This window comes from Squalius cephalus, assembly GCF_949319135.1.
Source record: "Squalius cephalus genome assembly, chromosome: 25".
In the NCBI taxonomy this organism is placed as follows: Eukaryota; Metazoa; Chordata; class Actinopteri; order Cypriniformes; family Leuciscidae; genus Squalius; species Squalius cephalus.
Window position 1 is genome coordinate 18,421,076 of NC_137146.1, and position 24,116 is coordinate 18,445,191.

The 24,116-nt window shown below is 38.7% G+C and overlaps 1 protein-coding gene across 1 annotated transcript in view; it reads right to left on the reverse strand.

Moving 5' to 3' along the window:
• The window catches only part of gli3 (GLI family zinc finger 3), a 229,328-nt gene extending 208,065 nt beyond the window's left edge, over window positions 1–21,263 (reverse strand). Inside the window, exon 1 of the mRNA XM_079862906.1 lies at window positions 20,869–21,263. The gene's annotated coding sequence lies outside the window, so the exon portion shown is untranslated. The remainder of the gene's footprint in view (window positions 1–20,868) is intronic.
• Window positions 21,264–24,116: the final 2,853 nt, after the last annotated feature.

Below are 24,116 nucleotides of genomic sequence, written 5' to 3' on the forward strand. Positions count from 1 at the left end.
ACCTGCCGGCAGTCGGGTGCGGTTTGAGGACCCGACTACGCCTTCTCCCACACCCCCTGCCGACCCATGGAGACAGGTAAGTGTTGCATCGCACACACAGACAGAGCTTTGGGCCACCCCTGGGCCTTCTGAGCCAGGTCCCTGTCCTCCACCTCGCTGCCCCACCCCGGGTACGTCTGTGGTGCCCTTGGTCCCCCTGGTCCAGTTTGCGGAAGCCTGGAGAGTGCTTCCCAAACGGTCCAGCTGGCTCCTCCGTACCATCAGACTCGGCCGCCCAAGTTCAGTGGCATTCATTACACTTCAGTGCTGAGCGAATATGCCCCTGTCATGCGCGCGGAGATCGCAGTCCTACTGGCGAAGGATGCGATAGAGCCGGTTCCTCTAGCCGATATGAAGACCGGCTTCTACAGCCCGTACTTCATTGAACCCAAGAAAGGTGGTGGGTTACGGCCAATCATAGACCTGCGAGTCTTGAATCGGGCCCTTCACAAGCTCCCGTTCAAGATGTTAATGCAGAAACGCATTTTCGAGTGCATCCGTCCCCGAGTTTGGTTCACAGCGATCGACCTGAAGGACGCGTACTTTCATGTCTCTATCCTGCCACGACATAGGCCATTCCTGCGCTTCGCGTACGAGGTTCAAGCGTATCAGTACAAAGTCCTACACTTCAGGCTGGCCGTGTCGCCCTGCGTCTTCACGAAGCTCGCGCACGGTTTGCTCCATATGAGACCGCTTCAGCACTGGCTTCACGACCAAGGTGGGCATGGCACAGCGGCACGCTCCGTGTGACAGCCTGTGGCCCAGGGAGAGTGAAGAATCCATCCCCAGGTGGTCCAGCTGATCTGGGACCACTTCGGGGCCACACAGATAGATCTGTTTGCCTCTCTGGACTCGTCCCATTGCCAGTTATTTTACTCCTTGACCGAGGGGACCCTTGGCACGGATGTGCTCGCTCACAGCTGGCCCTGGGGCCTCCGCAAGTATGCATTTCACCCAGTGAGCCTTCTTGCAAAGACACTGTGCAAAGTCAGGGAGGAAGAGGAGCAGGTCTTGCTAGTTGGCCCTTATTGGCCCAACTGTACCTGGTTCCCCGAACTTATGCTCCTCTCGACAGCCCCTCCCTGGCCCATTCCTCTGAGGGAGGACCTTCTCTCTCAGGGACGGGGCACCGTATGGCACCCGCGTCCAGACCTCTGGGTTGGGTGGGTTGGAGCGAGGGCTTTCTCCCTCCACTCTCAAAGTGTATGTTGTCTCTATTACCGCACATCACGATGCAGTGGATGGGAGATCCGTGGGAAAGCACAACCTGATCGCCAGGTTCCTGAGGGGAGCGAGGAGACTGAATCCGCCTCGCGCCCTCTCTATACCCTCTTGGGACTTGTCTCTGGTGCTGACCGCACAGCAGAGACCACCCTTTGAGCCACTGCAGGCAGCTGAGTTAAAAGTCCTGTCTTTAAAAACAGTTCTCCTGCTTGCTTTGGCCTCTATCAAGAGGGTAGGGGACCTGCATGCATTTTCGGTCGACGAATCGTGCCTGGAATTCGGGCTGGCTAACTCTCACGTTATCCTGAGTCCCCGGCCTGTATATGTGCCCAAGGTTCCAACCACTTCCTTTCGGGACCAGGTGGTGAACCTGCAAGCGCTGCCCCCAGAGGAGGCAGACCCAGCCCTGGCTTTTCTCTGTCCCGTTCGCTCCTTGCAGTTATATGTGGACAGAACGTAAACCCTCAGGACCTCAGATCAGAAGTTATCAGCAAATTTTATTTTAAAAAACTTTTGTCACCAGTGTGATTCTCTTTGTACACATACACTCTTTAATAGACATTTCCAAGTTTAAACACAATTTAAACAAAGTATTATTCAATGCAATACTTCTATATATAGATTATATATATTAAGCTACTCAAGCAAGTGACATATTTAACCATGTAGGCTACTTATATTAAAATCGCAAACATTTTAAATTAAAACTTAAAATTGACAAAAACAGCAGACTCATAGCTTTTCTTTTGCATAATTTAAATCTGTGTACAATAAATCTTGCATGTCACAAAGAACTTGTTTTTCCACCTCCACGAATGAGACGAGTGTCGTTGATCGCCTTGTTGAAGTAAATGTTGTTTTCCTTGCTTTACCCAGGTCTTAAAGTAAAAAGATGACTGTAAAAAATAGTAGTATTTAATTAAATGCATTTATGGTGAGATTACTACATTTTATTTAATTAAATGCATTTATGGTGAGATTATTATATGTTCTTGTCAATCTGTGTTCATTTTGACCAAGAACCATCACTTTAATTTAAACTGTCACTTTAATTTACTTTTAATTCACAGCACCTGGAACGGATCGCCAGACCGCATCCGCGTGCAGTGTGACAGCTCTAACCTGTTAACATGGGTACGGAAAAAAATACGCACCGCATACGTACTGCAAACGGAGTATGTGTGAAACGGGCGTAACAGATGTTTGTAGAGCTGCGGGCTGGAACACGTTCACTAGATTCTATAGCCTACGTGTCAAACCGGTTGCTTCCCGTGTGCTCTTTTTGCATAGAAGCAAAAAGTCTTTTTCCCGTGTGCTCTTTTTGCATAGAAGCCAGTTAACACCGTAAGCCCCGCTCAATGTGTCGGCTTGCTGCACCATTCCCCTCCTTTGGACTGGATATGTGCGCCATTCTTGCTCCAGTTGAGTTCCCCTCTAGCCGAACCCTGTCGAGCTGCTCCACACCCCTTCAGCATTGGACGTGGCGGAGCGTCCGATGCTAGGCCTACCACTTGTATGCACTGGTGGAACTTGTGCTAGGCTGGGTCCAAATGTTGTGATCCCTATGGCGATCCCATATGTGTATTCTCCAAGGTACGGCTCCCTGAAGCGAGCCTGTGTCTTTCCCTTGGCAGAGTTTCCTCTGCTGTCGCTGTCGGTTCAGTCTCCCCCTGTTATAGGCTGAAGCCACCTCAGTGACATACCATATGTTGTACTCCCTGATAATTCGCCCAGTCCATATGTGTATCCTCCACATGTTACCTCCCTGCGGGCTGGATGTGGCTTCCGTAGCGTCCCTCCTTCCATCGAAAGGGCACGCTTTCCCAGTGTTATCCAAGTCTAACTGAGTGGGTCTTGTAGAACACCAGTGACTTTCCTGGCCTAAGCCCTGTCCTATCTCCGCCTCAATAATGTGGGGAATCAGGAAGCTTTTGTCTAGGCACTGGAAGGTGGCAGCTCTAGTGGCGTTTTCATGGGTGATCCCATTCAGTCGACGTCGACTGCATCGAACGTGAACGACTGAAAGGGAACGTCTCGGTTGCGTATGCAACCCTCGTTCCCTGAAGGAGGGAACGGAGACGTAGTCCCTTCGCCACTATTGCTGGACCACCACTGACTCCGGGCTCCGCTCGGCTCCTCAGCGAAAAACAAGTGGTGCGTGCATCCTAGGGGTGTGCATTGGCACTGCCCTCACGATTCGATTCGATTACGATTCACCAGGTAACGATTCGATTCAATTCGATTCTACGATGCATTGCGATGCATCAAAATTCTACTGCACACAACAAGGCAATACAAGCAGTCAGATATTGAACAACAGATTTTATTGGCTGCTATGTGTGTATTATCACTCTCCTGTATCTTTGACATAAATGTCATTAAATAAAATAAAATTGAATGGTACATGGTATTGGATATGGCATTTTCAAACCTGAAAAAGAAAGCATAAATCACTGCTTTCAGTGCTTTGAATGAGAAATGTTTCTCTTCTCTCTGCTTGAGAACCATTTGAAATTAAATTTCAACTTTATTGTCCAACTCAAGGCCAGAAAATAAACAGTGTAGGGTGTAACGGTTCACAAAATTCATGGTTCGGTTCAATACGATACACTTGTGTCATGGTTCGGTACGTTTTCGATACGATACACTTGTGTCACGGTTCGGTACGTTTTCGATACAGCAAAAAGAAAGAAATGCCAGAGAAATTTCCTTGATTTTTTTTTTTATTCTTTTTTTATTAGAACTATCATAAAGTATGACATTTTTATCTTTGAGCAATGATGGAGCTATAATTGACTCTTCTTAGGAGCATATAAAACAAAACAGCTCCTTGGAAAAAATTAAATGTAATATTTTGTGCTTATAAACAAATGTTTATTTTAGTTCAGATTAACATTTGAGGGCAGCAATGTTATTCATAATGTCGAAATAAATCCGACATAACGTTACTTGAAAGCATTATAGCCTACTATACCTGCCAAACTTCCAAAGTTGCAGTTAGTGTTTCTACAGTAAATCCATGGCGAATGTTGCTGATCTGTGGACACTGGATTGTTCATTCATGTCACAATGTTTCTTCCTGGTTTCCACGTCAACGCTGTTTGATCCGTTAATAACGGAGAAATGTGAATGTTTCTCACTAGATCTCGCAGTGATGTTATTACTTTAGTGGCGAGTTCAAATGCTTTCTTTACTGGATCTCTTAGCGCTGTGTAGTATTAGATCGGCTCGCGCTGCATTGGTCCAAACTGATAAGCAGTCCGTCACGAGTAGCTCAGTTTCGTTCCGCTTACATTGCGTTTGCCATTTGATGTTGTGGTCGCGCCAGCGTCTACATTATGAGCACGCTCGCGACGCTCTTACATTTGAAATAACCGTTCGGTTTGAAAATGCGTGCCTTGTACCGAACGGTTTAATACGAATACGCGTACCGTTACACCCCTAAAACAGTGACATAATCGATTATGGCACTTTGCCGCATCGATGCTGAATCGTGCATGCCCCGCATTGCGATGCATCGCCAAATCGATTATTGTTGACACCACTAGTGCATCCACTTCCGTATTTATACCCACACTGCAGGGAGGAGCGTGGATGCAAAGCTTGCATCTTACTCGAAGATGACAGGCTCCCTAAGCGTGATCCCATTCAGTCGACGTCGACTACTGAGGGTTGCATACGCAACCGAGACGTTCCTTTTTTTGGTTTGTCTGCATTCATTTGGTTGTCGTATGACCGGTACACATTGTATGATTTTGGGCTGTCCCAGATGAAAGATGACCAATCGTGGCTATTTCTGTGGCGGTGCTATGTTGTACAGTGAGAGAGGTTCAAAGATGGTCCTTGTCACGGTCTTGTGACCAAAGATAGTTAGATCTGTAAAAAAATGTGTCAGAAATTTAGCTTGATCATCTCACAATTTGTTTGCTGCCACAACCTACATCTACTGACTAGCCAATAAAAAAACACAATTGCCAAAGTGCGATTCATCTTGCTCAATTTGTTTACCACTAATGCATGCTGATGACATGCTGATGACACTCTTCTATACTAACTTGCGTTGTAGCCTACGAATCAATTTGTGTCATCATCGTACAGTCTACATACATGTAGTATCCAAGTTTATTAGATCCATTTCGTACAGTGTGATTTGTAATGATCTTATAGCATTTCTGAAATCGCAGTTTGTAGCAGGCATTAGTTACTGATTTGGTTTCCCTCATTACTGATTATGTTCACATGTGTCTTGTTTGGTTCCTCATTTATCTTTGTGTGTATAAACCTCTTAGGTTCAGTTGTAGTTTGTCTGTTCTTGTTGCATTATGTGGTTTTCCATATCTCCAGCTTTATCTTGTGCTCCTGAGTGTTTTGTTTCTTTTATTAAAATTAAATATTATCCATCAATATTATCAACTTAATATACTGTATATTTTCAACACCCTAAATGTCCACATCTTTGAACCAGTAAAGTTTTTGTTACTTAATCCCATCTGCATGTGACTGATTTTTACCATAATAAACAGAAGGATAGTGTATGTGCATGTGTGTAAAAGTTGATTCACTTGCGCTACCTGCGAGTGGAACAAGGCATGTGTACCTACATGCACTGGAGTGTGTGTGTAATCCTCTGTAAGTCAGAGGCAAATAAAGTTGTAGAATCCGCCAGAAGGAGGGCAACTAAGATGTGGAACGCACTGGGAAGGCAGGCACAGGGGGAATTCTGGAAACTTCTAACAGCTCTCCGTCTCCCCACACACACTCAGAAACATCTTCCATCTGCAGGTACACAGAAAGACACAAGCAGCAGCGAGGAGGCAGGAGCTGTGTCTCACTTCACCTGTGTTCTCAATATCAACCCCTCGTTATCTTCACCATCACCATCCAAACCACCATATTATGGTGCGTTCAAGTGCTCCTGGGATGGCAGATGCATTCAATTTACTTTTTCGTCTGAGCAAGATGGCGGTGTACCTTTTCTAATTTAACCACAAAAAAATATATAGCACGATTTTTTAACTCTACTTCTAGAAAATTAAAAACAAAGAATGTGCATCAGGTTTTTATATTTTAATTAATTTATGAAGCCCCAGTCAACTTTATCGTTACATCTTATATTGTTATATTACAATGCTATCATATTAATTTTTTAACTCTACTTCAAGAAAATTAAAAACAAAGAATGTGCATCAGGTTTTTATATTTTTAATTAATTTATTAATCCCCTGTAAACTTTATCGTTACATATTATATTGTTATATTACAATGCTATCATATTCTGTGCAGGCAATTAGCTTATTTTTTGGGGAATAAAAAAGCACCAAGCATGCATTCGAAAATCTCACTGCACGCAATTGGATAACACTACGACCAATCACAACAAGCCCCATACACTTAGCTACCAGCGGAAATAAGATAACTGGTAGATTAGACTCTTGCCGTATCTGGTCGGCAAAACAGCAAAAACGTCCTTCTTGCAAAGGAGCGATTCGAGCGCCGTCTTCTGTTCCTCTTTTAGATAAAAAGCCAAGTCTAACTCGTTCATTGTAGCGGCCACAGCCGTTTCAAACAACTGGTGTTCATCCATAGCCATCTTGCAATGTTTACTAATGACTTCGACGTCACAGCGCTGTCGTCCTCTGTTTAACTCGCCTCTGGTGCTCGATTGGTGCAGCTCAGATACAAGAGCATATTTAATGAGCATCATTACTCGACGCCAGAGTAAACTCGCTGAGCAAATTTAACTTGTGCTCTTATGAGAACTATGAATTTCCAGGGTAACGCTTTTACTAATTGGATAGCTATCTGATTTGTTTAAACTGTTCCATTAACACTTGGCCACATACATTTGTCTCCACATAATTAATATGAATCCAATCTTTAATTCCCACCCTAAATACAACAAAAGCAACAGATATGAGCTTCATTCAGGTCTGGATTTATGCATAGGCATTCTTGGCACTTGCCTATGCTCATATTTTTTATTTACACTTGAATGTGGATAAATTTCATAAAAAAGCAGAGGTGTAAAGTCCAGGTTCAGAAAGTAAAAGTCCTCCACAGTATTTTGTTTCAATCACCTGGATTTGCTAATTAGCACAGTTTTCAGCCAGGAGATAGAACTAATTTGTGAAATCAGCTGGCTGAGTTCATGGGTGGAATAAACATATGGCAGGACTTTTACTTTCTGACCCCTGAATTTTACACCTCTGTAAAAAAGCAACATTTTGAGCAAAAAGCATTTTTTTGAGAAAAATGACATTTCATTCCGTAACATTAGGCAGTTTTGATGTATATGCTGTTTAATTTGATAATCACATTATTTTACATAGCCTATGCATCTGCTTACATATGATATTGCTTATTTCTGCTTTTCCGTCACATGTATTTTGATCTGGAGATTAAGTACTTTTTCAGAAGATGTGTCATAGCACCCCCAACCGCATAAAAGTAAAAACACGAAAAGCCGTATACTTCCATCAATGGCGGTGAAGCATTGTCTCATAAATGACGGACATGTCCGTCAATGGCAGGGAAAGAGTTAGTAAAGGTTAACTAATTAGAATTTACCATGTAAAAGAACCTTCTAATGTTACACTAAGAAATTCTCCATAAAACCACTTACAGTATGATGCTCAATAACCCAGAAACTTAAATGTTACATCTTCAAACTTTCATCGCCAAAGATCCAAACAACAACTCAAACCTCTCACCCCTTGTTAAGAAAAGAACCTACAATGCTGTAAAGAATGTTGAAGAAGCTTTATTTTTAATAGCAGGAGAACATTAATTTGTGAACACCAGCCTCTGAACATGCACGTTTAAACATGAAGTTAATAAAGCAGTTCTCAACTGACTAATTACTCAATAAACAATAAATCACTGACTGGTGTGCAAAACATTTGTGCAATGATAGAAACCCATTAATCCCAACTATCCCTTAAACGCACACATGTAAACCACTGTCTCCATACACACTTTGACACAATCAAATTAGAAAATCACAGACACCCACTCACACTCATTAAAACGTTAACCTAATCTCACACATGTAATTTCACTGATTTGCCACGTTTGTGTGTGTGTATGTATGTAAAACCAGGGACAGGTCTCAGCGAGTTAATGAGTTTACATGGCTTGTTGAGCAGGAGAGAGGCACTTTACATTGATCTCCTTTCGCTGTGTGAGAAGACAAATCACTCTTGCTCAACTCTCATCTCGACCTTTCACTCGCTAATCATATAAACACACTCCCAATATCTACGCCATTAACATATGCCACTTACTTCCAGGGATGCCCAGCGTTTAACCAGCAGGCAAATTTTATCCGCCATTTAGGCCTTTGCTCCCTCACCATGATGGAAAATGTTCACATCTCCTGTCTCCAGGATTTATATATCACATTTGAATTGGTTGTATTGTGATTAAAACAAATTTTTTATCATATAATTATTTCTTTCTTTCTTTCTTGCATTTATATATCACATATATAACAACATAGTTGCCCAAAGTCACAATTTAGTTAAAAAAGTATCAAATAAAAAATATATATATAAAATAATAAAAATACCAACTAACATTTTCCATAACTATGCACAAAAATTAATCATCATTATTCTTTTTTTATTCTTTCCTTTCCTTTATTTTTATACATGTATTATTACATCATTTAAATGTATAATAATAAATGTGTTTATTTAAGGGTTAGTTCAAGTTCACCCAAATATTATCTCATCATTTACTCACCCTCACGCCATCCTAGGTGTATATGACTGTTATTTTAGACAAACACAATCGAGTTATATTAAAAAATATCCTGGCTCTTCCAAGCTTTATAATGGAGGTGAATGGTACCTTGTTTTTTGAAGCCCAAAAAAGCACATCCATCATAAATGTAATCCATACGGCTCTAGGGGGTTAATGGAGCCTTCTGAAGCGAAGCAATGCATTTTTGTAAACTATTATGACTGGCTTCCATAACGGCCGTATGTGAGTCGAGTTCCGGTCAAAGAGTGATATGAAGGTAATATGACGTCATAAAGAATGGCATGCGCAGGGTAAGATTTGTGAAAGTGTACTTAAGTTTGCAAGCGTAAATTAAATTTGCATGCGCAAGAGAAGATTTGTAAAGGTGTAAATCGCCTTTCAAGTGTAAGAAAAAAATATTTGCAGCATTTTACTGTTATTCATAAGTGTAATTCATGTATTTTGAAACTGCAGCTTCATGCTAACGCAAAATAAATAGGATCTGTATTCTTCTGACTTCCATTTTTCCGCGCTTACACTTTTGGTACGGTTTTTGCGCACAAATACGGCCAAAAGTATTGCAGGCCTGTGAACAGCAATTTGCAAGCGAAAACAACAGCGCCAGGAACTGCAAAACAGATTCATTGCGTAAAATCGAACTTTGTGTAAAAAAATAAACTGTTGCAAATGTCTAAATGGCTTGTTGTGTGCATAGGGCAAAAAAGTTCCCAAAATAACCCAATTTGTACAGTTGCGTCTTTCTTTTACATGCGCTTCCAGTTTTGGCACGATTCTCTTACTCATTGAATTTTGCAAGCTGAAGAGGAGGGCGGGTCCATCTTCTTCATGTAGCCAATCAAATGAGCCTCTCGCTGACTTTCAATTTACTCTTATCTGATAGGTTCAGTCACCAGAACACATCTTTATCTTATTTGGCTCAGAAACGTTCTTGTTGCCGAAATTGTACTTTTAATGCACACATACATGTTAAATAAATAAATAAACAAACAAACAAATAAATATACAAATAAATCACGATTGCTTAATAGGCTGTGCACCATTAGGCTTAAGGCTGATTAAGGATATACTGAGGATATACATACTGAATTTCAAGCTGGTGTTAACGTTATTGGATTGAAATTGTATATATTATATAATCTGTTACACCACTGAGCTGATCTTTACAAACTTTACAATCAAAACATTTAATACCCATTCTTTATGTAATAATACCATTCTGATGCAGTGTTTTTCACATCATATCTCTGTTCATGGTATTTAACACTCAATTATATATTTTGAAATATTGTCTTGGTCGCACTGTCTATATTGATTCTGATTAGTGATTACTTTTGTGTGTCTGATCAAGCTATTATATGTAGCTAGTATGAATAACAAAATGCTTTCTCTGTGTCCAGATTCGACTGTAATGAAAAACTGATACTAAATCAACATAAACTCAACTTTGACAAAAAGTAACTAATTATGTCTGAATAAAAACCCAGCAACCAGGGAATACACAGCGTCTTGATATGTTTATATATAGGGCTATACAGCCATCTAGTGGTTACACGATGGCATTGCAGGTGTTAAATGGTGCATCATTTAGAGATGCTCTTAAAATACACATTAAAGGGAAAAAATATTATTGTAACTCATTTTAGTAAAATAATAATAATAATTCTGGAATCCTCCCGATCAGTAGACAGGTGAAAGTATGCTTGTAGTAGTGCAGATACTAGGCCTACATTCAGCAGCATCAAGATTATTATTATGGCCTGATGAGCAGGATACATGCACTGAATACACAGAAATTTTCTTTCTTAACACACCAGCTCGAAATTCAGTATGGACTCAGCCTAATGGTGCACAGCCTATTAAGCAATCATGATTTATTTGTTTATTTATTTAGCATGTAGGCCTATGTGTGCATTAAAAGTACCATTTCGGCAACGAGAACGTTTCTGAGCCAAATGAAGATAAAGATGTGTTCTGGTGACTGGCGTGTTTATTGAACCAATCAGATAAGAGTAAATTGAGAGTCAGCAAAAAGCTCACTTGATTGGCTACATGAAGAAGGTGGACCCATCCTCCTCTTTGCGCTTGCAGAACTCAATGAGTGAGAGGATCGTGCCAAAACCGGAAGCGCATGTAAAAGAAAGACGCAACTGTACAAATCGGGTTATTTCGGGAACTTTTTTGCCCCATGCACGCAAGAAGTCATTTAGACATTTGCAACAGTTTCTTTTTTTACACAAACGCAATTAATTACTCAATTAATCTGTTTTGCAGTTCCTGACTCTGTTGTTTTTGCTTGAAAATTGCTGTTCACAGGCCTGCAATACTTTTGGCCGTATTTGTGCGCAAAAACCGTGCCAAAAGTGTAAGCGCGGAAAAATGGAAGTTAGAAGAATACAGATCCTATTTATTTAGCGTTAACATGAAGCTGATACATGAATTTCACGATACATGAATTACACTTACGAATTAACAGTAAAAAAAAATTCTCACACTTGAAAGCTGATTAACACCTTTACAAATCTTCCCTTGCGCATGTACATTTAATGTACACTTGCAATCTTAGGTACACTTTCACAAATCTTACCCTGCGCATGCGATTCTTTGACGTCATATTACCTTCATAGAGTGACCTCTGACCCGACGCATGACGTATTGACGTACACAGAAGAGCAGGATAAAGCTAAACAAAACACAGGTCACAAATTAGAAGTCTGGAGCTTGAGTTTGTTGCCCAGACCTATTTGTTTGAACCACGAGAGGCGTCTCGTCTTACGTCATACGCCAGAACTCGACTCTCTCGTGAACGCACGGACAGACATTACCGGAAGCTAGTGATTACAGTTTATAACGTTATAATTAAGGATATTTTACTTACAAAAAACGCTTAGCTTCAGAAGGCCTTTATAAACAAAAAAAAAAGTCATAATAGTTTACAAAAATGCATTGCTTCGCTTCAGAAGGCTCTATTAACACCCCCCCCCCCTTTTGTTTTTTGAAGCCCAGCTTTTTTGGGCTTGAAAAAACAAGGTACCATTTACTCCCATCATAAAGCCTGGAAGAGTCAGGATAATTTTTATATAACTCCGATTTTGTTTGGCTGAAAGAAAAAAGTCATATACACCTAGAATGGCTTGAGAGTGAGTGAATTATGAGATAATTTTTTTTTTTTTTTTTTTTTTTGGGTGAACTAACCCTTTTTTTTATCTTGTTTTTTAGATTTATTTTTATACTTTTATTAAAATTATATGAATGAGAGACAATTGGTTTTAACAGAGTAAACAGCTGACTTGTACTGAAGTAACAAATATTGCTTTACAGTAATGCACTTTTTCTTAAATTATTCGACAGCACAATCCAGACCATCAAGACATTATGTAGTCCGTAAAGTGTAGTGGAGGGGGATTTTGGTGGGATGAGTTGAGATTTCAGCTGGGTTCAGTAGAGTCATTCAGTCTAATAGGAGGAGACAAATGCTTTGACTGTAGCACAAAAAGCCAAACAACATAAATAATTCTAAAAGATAAGGAGCCCCCATAGTATGTGGAAGTACCCCTGAATACAGTGCCGACACATGATGCACGACACATTTCCTAGCATCTGAAGGTTTTTCAAGCTTTTGTGAGAGGACATATTCAAATCTATTAGAAGTATATCAGTAGACCTGTGCCAGGTATCCCTTTGCCCAGGTGAAACACATATTACTGTACATACTAATATTGTAAACATTGCTGAAATTGTATAAACTGCCAGTGCAAATACTGAAATATAATATGCATGTGCATGTGAAAATCTGCAGTGTTCTGTTCACATGCACTTTATATGCATGAAATAACTCACACAGGTTGGAAGACTTACATACACAGACACACACTTGAAATGCAGGGCGGTAGAGACCTGTCTTGTAAATCTCTTTGTGAACGCAGCTTTGGGAGGTAGACGTGAGCTTACACTGAGCTCTGAGAGGAAAAAACACTCCCGCTCAACTCTTTCTCTCTTTAACTCTCTCTCCTCCTTTCTCTACCCTCTTTTCCTTTTCTGCAGCCTTCCGAACTGTCTCGACACTTTCCTTCTTCTCTTCCACTTTGCATTCTTCTTTTTCACCACATTTCCCTACAAAAAGCTAACATCTTGCAGCATCCACATCATGAGTATCCCGAACTCTTGTGAACTCTTGTACACTGTGAACATACACTAAATCTTATACATACAAAATATAATATATATATATATATATATATATATATATATATATATATATATATATATATATATATATATATATACTGTATATATGTATAGTTTTGTTTATAGTTTTTTTTTTTTACAACAAAACGTATAATATAGGTAATTTAATTATTATGCTTTTGTGATTGTATCTAAAAAACATAAAATGCTGTTTAAATTAGTTTTAACGTCACACTGCAGTACGTCAACTTCCTAAAAGTATCACATGTCAGCTACCCACTTACTTCACAAGACAAGCATCCAAACATGCACTTTTGGACATTTTAGAATTATCATGCACTACACAGCACAGGACAGCAAATGTGCTAACATCAACCCCCCACCCCACTATTTGTTTTCCTCTCTTTCTGTTCCTCATATGGTGGACATCAGCCCAGTCAAGTTCAAGTTTAAAGGGCTCTGCTGTCACAGTAACTAACTCACAGTATGCAAACCTAATTCCCCATTCATAAACACGGTCAGTCCGGGTGCCTGGGGCCCCAAATCTCTTTCTCCCTCCCTCAGCAGTGAGTAATGTCCTGCCTCCTCTCAGACAATGACTTCGGCAAGTAGCCGCCAAACTGCGGGGCAGCGAGAGAGGGGGAGTGCTCTCGAGCACCTTTGACAAATGGAACCTTTCGCTCTTAACTGTGGCTGCTGGATGAGCCTTTACTGCGGCACACGGCACGCTTGCTGTCCGCCATGAGCAGCCAGCCGGCAACCTAAAGAGTCCGATTATGTGTGTGTGTGTGTGTGTGTGTGTGTGTGTGTGTGTGTGTGTGTGTGTGTGTGTGTGTGTGTGACTGAATAATATAGTCTAACCTTGTCCTCCTACAAGAATAAGATGTATAAGATGTATTTCTCAAGCAAGCTGAGCCCCCTTCGATAAAAACAGCCTTCTGGAGTGGTATGGCAAAAACTCTTTTACTGCCCATGTGCACATTTATCCTGCTGTTTTTCTCTAAATGTTTGCCTCTATTAGTGTAGGGCAGTATGAGGAAATTCTAATAACATGGTAATTATATTAGTTTATATATATTTATAGGACGCAAACAAAATATAAGTCTGGTGTCACTACAAAAAAAAAACAGCTTTAATAACAAAACAACAAAACTATTATTTTGTGTAATAACAAATCTACTACAATTAAAAAATTAATGATATCAATATCAATAATAAGCCACATTCAAACTCATTGTAAAATGCACATCAGTGTCATTACATGAACACAACAACTTGTGATGTTGCTCAGCAACCGTAAACAACTAAAGTCAACTGAACTTGTTTGGGAACATTTCATGCACGGTAATTTATATATTATTATTATTATTATTATTATTATTATTATTTCCACTCTCATGAGTAAAAATAGCCACAGTATAACAAAATCTCTCCTGGTTGACACATCCGTCCCACAACATACCATCATACCGCTAATCCTATCCTCTGTTCCTCCTCCTCCCTTGTCCCTTGAGTGTTGGTGTGTCATATTTGTAATTAACAGTGTGACACATTATCGTTATAAACAACCGAGCACTCCAAAGTCCCTGTTCTCTACCTCCTTTCTGCTCCCCTCCACTGCAAAATCTCCTTGAGGGAACTAGTCTGTAAAACTTTCACCTCCATCCCCTCCCCTTCTTTTTGCTTAGAAGGAACTGGTCTTTGTTCATCGGGAGAGGGACCCCTCCAATAGACCCTGCCTCCCCTTCAAAGTTCCCCATGGAGTATTGTTAAAACAAAACCCCCCACCCTCCCCCTACACACATCCCACCCCCCCCCCCCCCCCCTCTCTCTCTCTCTCTCTCTCTCCCCTTCTCCCTCTCACTCCATCTATGCCCTGGCCCTTTGCATGAGAAAAAGCGATTAGTCTTCAGATGCTGTGATGACAATGGGGGAGTCTTTCAGGCCTGCCTGAAATTTGCTCATATAGTTAAGTCTCCTCTTTTGTTTTTGTAAATAGGGACATTATTTATTTCAGGGAATAGGGAAGCAAAGGCATTGACATTTACTTTTAAAGTACTCAAAGGGGACAGAGAAGAGTGCAAAACATAGGGAATAAGAGGCAAACATGAGAGGAGCTATACTTATACTATAGAGGGAGAACACATGCCCTGGCACAGACTGTTTTTATCTTTCTACATATGAATCTGATATTAAGCTATACTACCCTGGCCTTGTAATGCTTAGGGTTGAAGGTTAAGTCATTAAAGTTGTCATTTTTTTCTTATTTAAAACGATGTATTATTTAATCATTTTTATTTATGGAATGCTTTAATATATATATTTTTTAATTGATATGTTTAAATGTTTTTTTTTTTTTTTTTAAGTCTTTGTGAAAGAATGGAATGCTCTAAAAATCTTAACCATGTTCTTTTTTTTAAGTATTTCCATAGTTTACATTTTACAGTTAACATTTGCTTAATTGTATTTTAATTTATTTATTTATTCATTCATATCTGAAATGGCTAAAAATCTCAGAGAAGGAGATAAGACATCGATCACATGGAAGGACCATGTTATCTGTCCCCTCTATGTGTGTGTGTTTGGGTGTTTTCACTTTTGTTCAAAATACTTCACATCAAAGCCAAGACCATTCACACACAACCACTCGGTCACAACTCCTTAACACACCCTGCCACCAAATGGGGAAGTACTTAGTTCTCTTGTTGCTGCACTTCACACACAGGTTTACATATGGTTTAACAGATGGCAAATTAAAGAGGCAATCCAAGAAGTTATTGCCAACACACAATGTGTTTTGTTTGCAGCTACCTACTTGAGGAAAGAAAACATTAGCTTTATCCATGACACGCACACACATCTATGCAAGTAGCATCCTGCCTGAAAAGACCAGAATAAATTTCTCTGGAAGCTGAGACTGGTTTATGCTGGTTAACAGGCCTAATGGTTAAACTAACATGTATGGCAAGCTGAAGATCTGCTTAAGAATAACATTTCTCGAGAACTTCTCTTTTCTGGTGAATTCGCTTGTTTTTTCTGCTATTGCTAACGCTTCTCTAAAAGGGTAAATGACCAGGCTAATTCACAAGTCAATTTTGAGTTTCCAGAAGCCAGCCTTGCCAGTGAAAACAGTCTGTCACTCTCATACTTTGGTATGAACCTGCTCATTTCATGTGACAGCCTACAAAGCTGTATGTGAATGAGAGAGACAAATTGAGAATGAAAAATAGAATATGAAAGTGCAAGAAACAGAGGCTCCAAAAGCTCCGAGCTAGCAGAAAACGGGTTTGAGCAGACTAAATGGCTATAGAAGTCCGGCATGCATCAACAGAGAGAAGTCTGCCATTTTCACCAGAAGGTCCAGTTATGATATTTTGATTAAACACTACGAGGTCAAAACTATTTTTTTAACATGAAACATATACATATACAAATCCTTCACAATACGATCTATAGAATGCATTTGGAAAAGGGTTCATTTTTATTTCATGTTTAACTTTAAATGATCACACAATTTATTGTTTTAAATTAAGGTCACTTGGACACTTTCTGATTTGCAAACATTAGTAAATATATAATATTAGTAATTAGTAAATAACATTAGTAAACATTAGTGTAATATGTTCATAGTTAATGTGATGAATTACACACAGCTAGAACATCTCTATGAACTAGAGGACAAATTACTTCATGCTGGGACCAATTGATTAAAAATAATAAAAAAAAAAATGGCTTTGAAAAGTGAAGTTAGTTTGGAGAAAAGGTCTTGGTATGATATTTTGTATCTTATACAAAATGATATTCATACATTTTGTACATTCAAGTGTGGCTTAAGTGTCCAAACATGTCCATATATTTTCAGAGGCACCATACATATATATATATATATATATATATATATATATATATATATATATAGAGAGAGAGAGAGAGAGAGAGAGAGAGTGTGAAATAGTAAAATATAAAATGGTAATGGAGATAAAGCAAAAAGAAAGAGAGAAAGGGCAACAGAAAGAAGAGCAGGAAGGGGTCGTCCTGACATAGAGGCAGATCTGAGGCATGCCCTGAAGGGATGACTGGGCCTGGGGATTAGAAGGGGGTGAAGAGAAAAGGAAAGAGAGAGAGCTTGATAGCAAGCCCCCTACAAAGCTAGAGACCCCCTCCACTGAGACACAAATATAGACGAACACTTTTGACGTGTCTCTACTTTTCCACAACAGCTCAACTTCTGATCCGACGCGGCCCACAGCTCGAGAGCATCGCCTCTTTTTCTCAATTACTCGCTTTCACTTGTTTCCCTTTTCTCTTTCTTGCTCTTTGTGTCCATTTTATTTGATGCTGAACGTATCAAAGTTGAGAATCATCAAAGTGAGAGGTTTCAGTTGAAAGTACTAGCTTGTGCGCCACAGTAGCGCACAACAAAAGTTTACAGGCAATTTTAGATCAGGTGCTGCTTGTTAGGGTCAAAAATGCTGGCCAAATATGGCCAAATACCTCGGATACTTTGAGGGGGAAAAATGCATTTTACTCAAAGATATACAAATTTGACAACAGATCAGGGAGTTAGATTCTTGATTATGAGCAAAAAGCCTAGTTGTCACCTCATGCCGCTACAGATCTATCATAACAAATCACTCTACTTAAAAGCAATCAGCCCGACCTGGATTCCGAGACTTCAGACTCGTAAAAAAAACTCTTAACTGCTGCAACACAAACCATAGCATGAAAAAAAAAAAAGCTCCTGAGAGCACTTCCAGGATAGCAATCTGCTATCGGCCTCGCAGAGACACAAAAATTTCCCATTCATTTGTTCCTTATTGGTTTGGACAATAAGCACAGTACTATTCAAACCCACATTAGCATCTCAATGCCCCCCTGTTAGTCATCTCATTCCCACATGCACCTAATGACAGGTAGAGTTGCTTTAGGATGCTAAAGCACCCTGAGGGTGAAGGATACAGGCATCCCTCTCCAACGTCGGGCCTAATCTGAGGGTTTTATGCACATGCAGTAAGTGGAAGGAGGGGGTGGGATGACATTGAGGATAATCGTATGTCATCTCCACTTGTTAATATTAGCTGGTGACACAGTGCCCTCAGTACAGCGGGCAAGAAAAGGCGAGAGTGACCTGCTAACCTTCTGTTCTGAAATGCAGCCTTGCATATATGAAGTGTGATAAACTCCAGTTTGATGAGTGACTCTGATCAGATGAACTATTTTTTAATCTGGTCTACTCTGCTCACAAGTGAGGGAGAATAAATCATGATTAGTCCAGTGTTTTTTTGCAAAATAACACCTGTTTGATCAAAGAAATATTTGATCAAATGCATGCAAATATTTATTGAATTATTTTTGATAATAGTATAAACACTCTACAGATTTTATGAAGTCTGTAATGCATACTGAGCAAATGCAACAATCAACATTTAAATTTAGGATATTTACAAAGCTCCAGTGAAATTCATATTCCAATAACCAAATCTATTTTTCTATTTTAAACCAAAAACTTCTATTTTTTTACTAATTCCTGTTTGAATTATATAATATCTAGTTTATCGTTTACATTTTAAACAATTTATTTTTCTTTTTAAAGCAACAAGGTACAAATTTGTTCCCAAAACATAGAAGCGTGAGATAAACACTGACTTGAAAACTCATGCTGTGGATTTTCTTTCTAATCGCACTGAGGTCTGTGTCTTTTTAGAGAACAATGACTTATTATCATCACAGAGCTTGAATTGAAGAACTCAAATGAATGCTTATTTCATTACAACATTGAGTAAAGGCTGAAAAAAAAAAAGCATAACTATCTGTTATGGCCTACTGGTAAATTTGACATGAAAGACAGATTACAGATTGTTTGACATATTTTTCTATGCTGTTTGACATGTCATGCAAATTCATAGGTCACCGGACAGCCTAATAACTGACATATTACAAAGAGTATAATATAACAAATTATTGATTGCATTTAACATATGAGAAAATTTTACACACCTTTTAGCATTTTATGTGTTCAATACAGCTTTGGGTCAACTATATATACAGATTTCAATAAAGACAATTCACTAAGAAACAATTGTACATAAAAGGCAAATGCAATAAAGTAAAAAAATATAATAAAAAAAAGAGAAGAAAAGCAAACCTCAAACACGCAATTTAGGCAGACCTCATTTACGTTTGATGGCCAAAAAAATAGTAAAGCAGGCTTCACTTTATACTTTAAATGCATGTTGTTGTAATAAATTATAATAGCTCCACAAAACAATATCATGTAAATACATTAGCTACTGTTAATCAGTACAAGCTTGCAAAAAAAAACCCGTAACATTAACGGTCAAAGTGTGACGAAACGTTTAACTGAACAGTAAATTTTGAATTTAAATGTGAGATTCTATGTCCTCAGTTAATCGCGCGCAGGTGTCAGGAGGGGTTTGGCGGGACACGGATGTTCTGAAGCTTCGTCGACGAACTACAAACAAGTCTTTCGTGGTATCAGTGTGTGAAGTTTTAAAAAGTTGAAAGCAAATATCTAGGCTGTGACACAAAAACTTTACACAACATCCAAGTAAATAATGATAATTTCCATTAATAACATCTTGGCTATTAATTAGCATTAGTCTTATAAAATAAAACATAGGCAACTATTTAACTTAGGCTACTAACCTAGCATTTTATCCCTGTGGAGAGCCGAAAACGTATTAGCTTCTACGTAATAATTGTCACACTTCTAAAAAAATTAAAAAAAAAATAAAAAAAATTCATCATTCACATGAAATTTGAATAGTTTATATCTATTTAATTATCGCAATAATTTATGTGATGTATAGCCTACTCGATTTTAACAGTCTGATGTTGATGTTTTCATCAACATCTGATGTTTTCTTAAGCATTGATTAAATTGAAAGTGAATATAAAAGAGCAATGAACATGCAGTAGGCTATATCACTGCAGGCTGAAACTTTGATTTTCTTTGCGAAATTAATGCAGCAAATAAACGTAAGTTTTCAATTTTAACGTGTTATATTAGGCCTACCATCGCACATAATTATTGTAGCCTAAAATGTTTGATCGCCCTATTACATCAAAGAGCAACATTTATTTTTTCTAACACAATTCAATTTTTTGAAACGATATGAAAATACGAGAAACATTCTTACGTTCTGCTTTCTGATCTTCAGGGAAACGAACGCTTATGCGGGACCCCGAACTTTTCTTCAGAACTATTTCCAATAAAAAATCACTTATGCATTTGAGAATATGCTATTTAAACGGTTGCAAGGACACATTGCCCTGAAACCAGTTGCACTGTGATGGTTGCAGATAGGCCTACTTATCAATGTGACAAGCAAATCAAATGGACATTTTCAACAACAAAAAAATTAACAGACCAATAGGGGCCGCAAGTTTGAACAATAAGTTGCAAAGTTTGTCAAACGGCACTGCCGAACTTTCTATAGAGCATAAAACTCGAATAAACAGCCACCGACCTCTGCCAATAGTGTTTTTGTCCTATATTGCATGTAATTTGCACCAGACTGGAAGGAGTATCGCATTTCACATTTTACATGACTCTTCCCCCCTCTTCTTCGGTTCGCAAAACTTCATGAAACCAAAGAGGCTGAGAAAACTGTACATTAGCCTACTTCCACTTACTAGTTTAGCTGTTGTGAAACTTTTCTGTCCTCTCCTCGTAAAGACTTTCTTCTCGCTCGCTTTGCAGATGCTTGTTGCAGACAGACTCTTGGCTTCTTCACTTTAAACTCCAAAAACTGCTCTGCGGACTTTTTTCCTTTTTCCCTCGTCTTCTCTCTCTGTCCTATGTGCGCTTTGCAGGAGCAGCCCAGTACTGAACTAGCGCCCTGTCAATTTTGCGCATACCTTAAGTCTAAACACAAAAGTACAGTGACTCGTGAAACTTCTATACGTTTATCGCAGTAAAGAGCGTAACGCAGAGTTTGTCGGGGAAAGAAGATTTGATTTGTAGAGCCTCAGCTGCCCTTTCCCTGTGCCTGACTCCTCCCTTTCGGAGAGCAGACACACTACCTCTCCTCTTTTTCCTTCTGCCCCCTTTTCCCTCCCTCTCTCCTGGTATTATACCAGCGCTCCTTCCTAAGACGGTGCAGTCATGTTTGAAGAGGGAAAACGAAATGGTCACTTCACAAGTCGGCTATGTGCGCGTGATTATGTTAATTACAAATTGCAACTTGTAAGTGTAATTTTTTATTTCTATATAAAATGTGTAACTGACACTGTAATGAAAAGTGATAACGAGAAAACATTCAAAAGGACACTTTAGACAGCTTTGGACGCAGTAACTTCTTACAAAGAGGATTTGTTGATTCTGAAGATTTGTAAAGTAAATGCTGTATGGGAGAAAATGACACAATAAACTAAAACATAAAACATTCAAAGCTTGTTTAAAATGGTTCTTTCACATATTTTATTTTAAGAAAACCCTCCATAAGAACAGTAGCCTAGCCTAAGCAGCTTTGGATGTAAGTCTTAAAAATAGGTTTTGGGGTTTATTCTTAATAATGCATTGAAAAATATATTAAATAATGAACTTACATTCTTCACCATCAAGAACTTTGAGAGAAACAAACAAAACAATAAAAAACTAAATCAATATATCTACACAAATGGTTCTAGACTGCCAAGCACAAATTCATTAGTATTCATTGTAATTTCTTAGGTAAGAACTAAAAGATGATTTAAAAAAAAAAAAAAATATCTAAACTTTCTCTGAGTTGTCCTGCATTTTAACATAAAACACACACACAAAAAAAATTAGCAAAATATTAATTTCAAATATTAATTTCATATATATATATATATATATATATATATATATATATATATATATTATAGGTAATATTTAAGGTTGTATGCTTGAACTGTATAAGCAACATGGATGTAATTTTAAAATTTAAATAATATAATTTCCCAAAGCTTCATAATCATTGACCTCATCAAGAAAAACAAGAAATTTTGATTAATAAGACGGTTAAACTAAGACATGGTTTACATTACATTGATTAATTGTCAAAGTCTATACTTTAACACTTATCATCATGCTTTGAAACAGGGATTCCTTTTAAGTACAGGAATTGAATAAATATTTTTGTATATTATCCTCTGACAACAAATCTTTATCTGTGTTTAAACAAAATCCTCATTTGTTGTCTGAAAATAAGAATATGTAATGTCTTTCTAAGTTAAAGTAATTAATTCTCATTGCATTATTTCAATAGATCAGCCAGGTATACTCTGGAGGGGAAAATTACAAGATTATACTGTAGAAACTGGCTATGGGAAATAGGACTCAAAGTGAGACCATGATGTTCGCAAACATCGAAAGGAAAACTGTGCCTCCAGTATAGGGTTATTCCTAATCAATATACATAATCAATATACAGGAAAATTAGGCTGTTAAAAAAGACCTTCTGGGCTCACCATCAATCAATGGGGCAGCAACTGATTTTTTTCACAGTTGAAAATCACACTCTAATCTCTTAAACTCAATCTGACTGCGTGTGTGGCCGACAAGTCAAGTCCAATAGAGTTCATTTTATGCTGTACAAGCTATACTGATGTGTCTGTTAGAGAGAAAATCTTGATGGTTGTGCAGCAATGAAAATGTATTCACTCTTAAGACAACATAGTTCAAGTAAAATAAAATGTGCTTGCTATGATAGAATCATGATATCATGCTCAAATTTAATGTATCTGTGGCCTGGGTTTTTTAAGATTTTCACTTGAATCCAAAGAAAACCAATATAGCTCAACCAGTTAAGCAATGTAGAACAACCATTTAACCAATGTACCCTGCTTCAGATTTATAGTTACCACAAAAAAGAGAGGGGGGGGGGGGGGGGGGGGGGGGTTGAAGAAGAAGAAAAAAAACAGCAAAGCAAAACCATCTGACTAAGATTATCCATTACACATAACATCTAACATTTATATATGTAAGCTACAAAAGCCACATTAATGCGTGTTCATTAATGTATTCGGGTAAAAATAATTTAGTTTATTCATAATTTAATACAATTGGTATATTTTGAGTAATGTTTTCTGTCTCAAAGTGCTTTTTATTAAACTAAATACCATTTCATATATTTAAAAGCAGATGGTGAATGAGTCTAGAAGGTCCGCATAACACAATACATCTTTCTCCCTGTTATCGCTATCATCTGTTCTGCTGAAGTGAATGGAGCGACTGATATAGAGATGTAGGCAATCAGTCAGTGTTCTTTGTGAATATCTTTGAGAGAGATGGATGAGAGAGAGAGGGTTCACGGAGGAGAGGAGGAACTAAAGGAGGGGTAAGGCAGAGTGGGGATTGGGGGTGGTTATCTGCTCCCGAAAGTATTCTATCAAAGAGGAGTCGGATCCCGGGAATTGAGATTTTGCCTGGAGGCAAGTAACCGTTGGTCTCCCAAGAACATATTCCAAAGTTGGCCTCGAAGAGCCAAAGCACACATCAAAAGCAGCAGTGGTGCCAAAGCGGTTCTGGAGGAGATAGAAAGGGGTACAGGTCCCTCCTTGGCCCCCTTTGAGCCCCTGATCTCACCCCAATTAAACAAGAATTCCTGACTTTTCTAGATCTGACTCACATTGACATGGTGCACACCCTGAGACTTATGTACATTCAATAGTCCTTTTACCTTGTAAATATAAGTACAATGTAAAAACACGTATTTACACAATAAGTGCATTGTGTCCAATGATTCATTTAAATGTTAGTATATAGTAGTTAAACACACTTCCTTATAAAGTGGGTTCCAGTGAAGTGGGTCCTCTCATGCTTTCTAAATACATACAAAAATCTCCCAGAAAGGCACTGATGAAAAAAATCTGCAAAATAACGTAATATTTGCCACACAAGTTAACATAAGTGACTT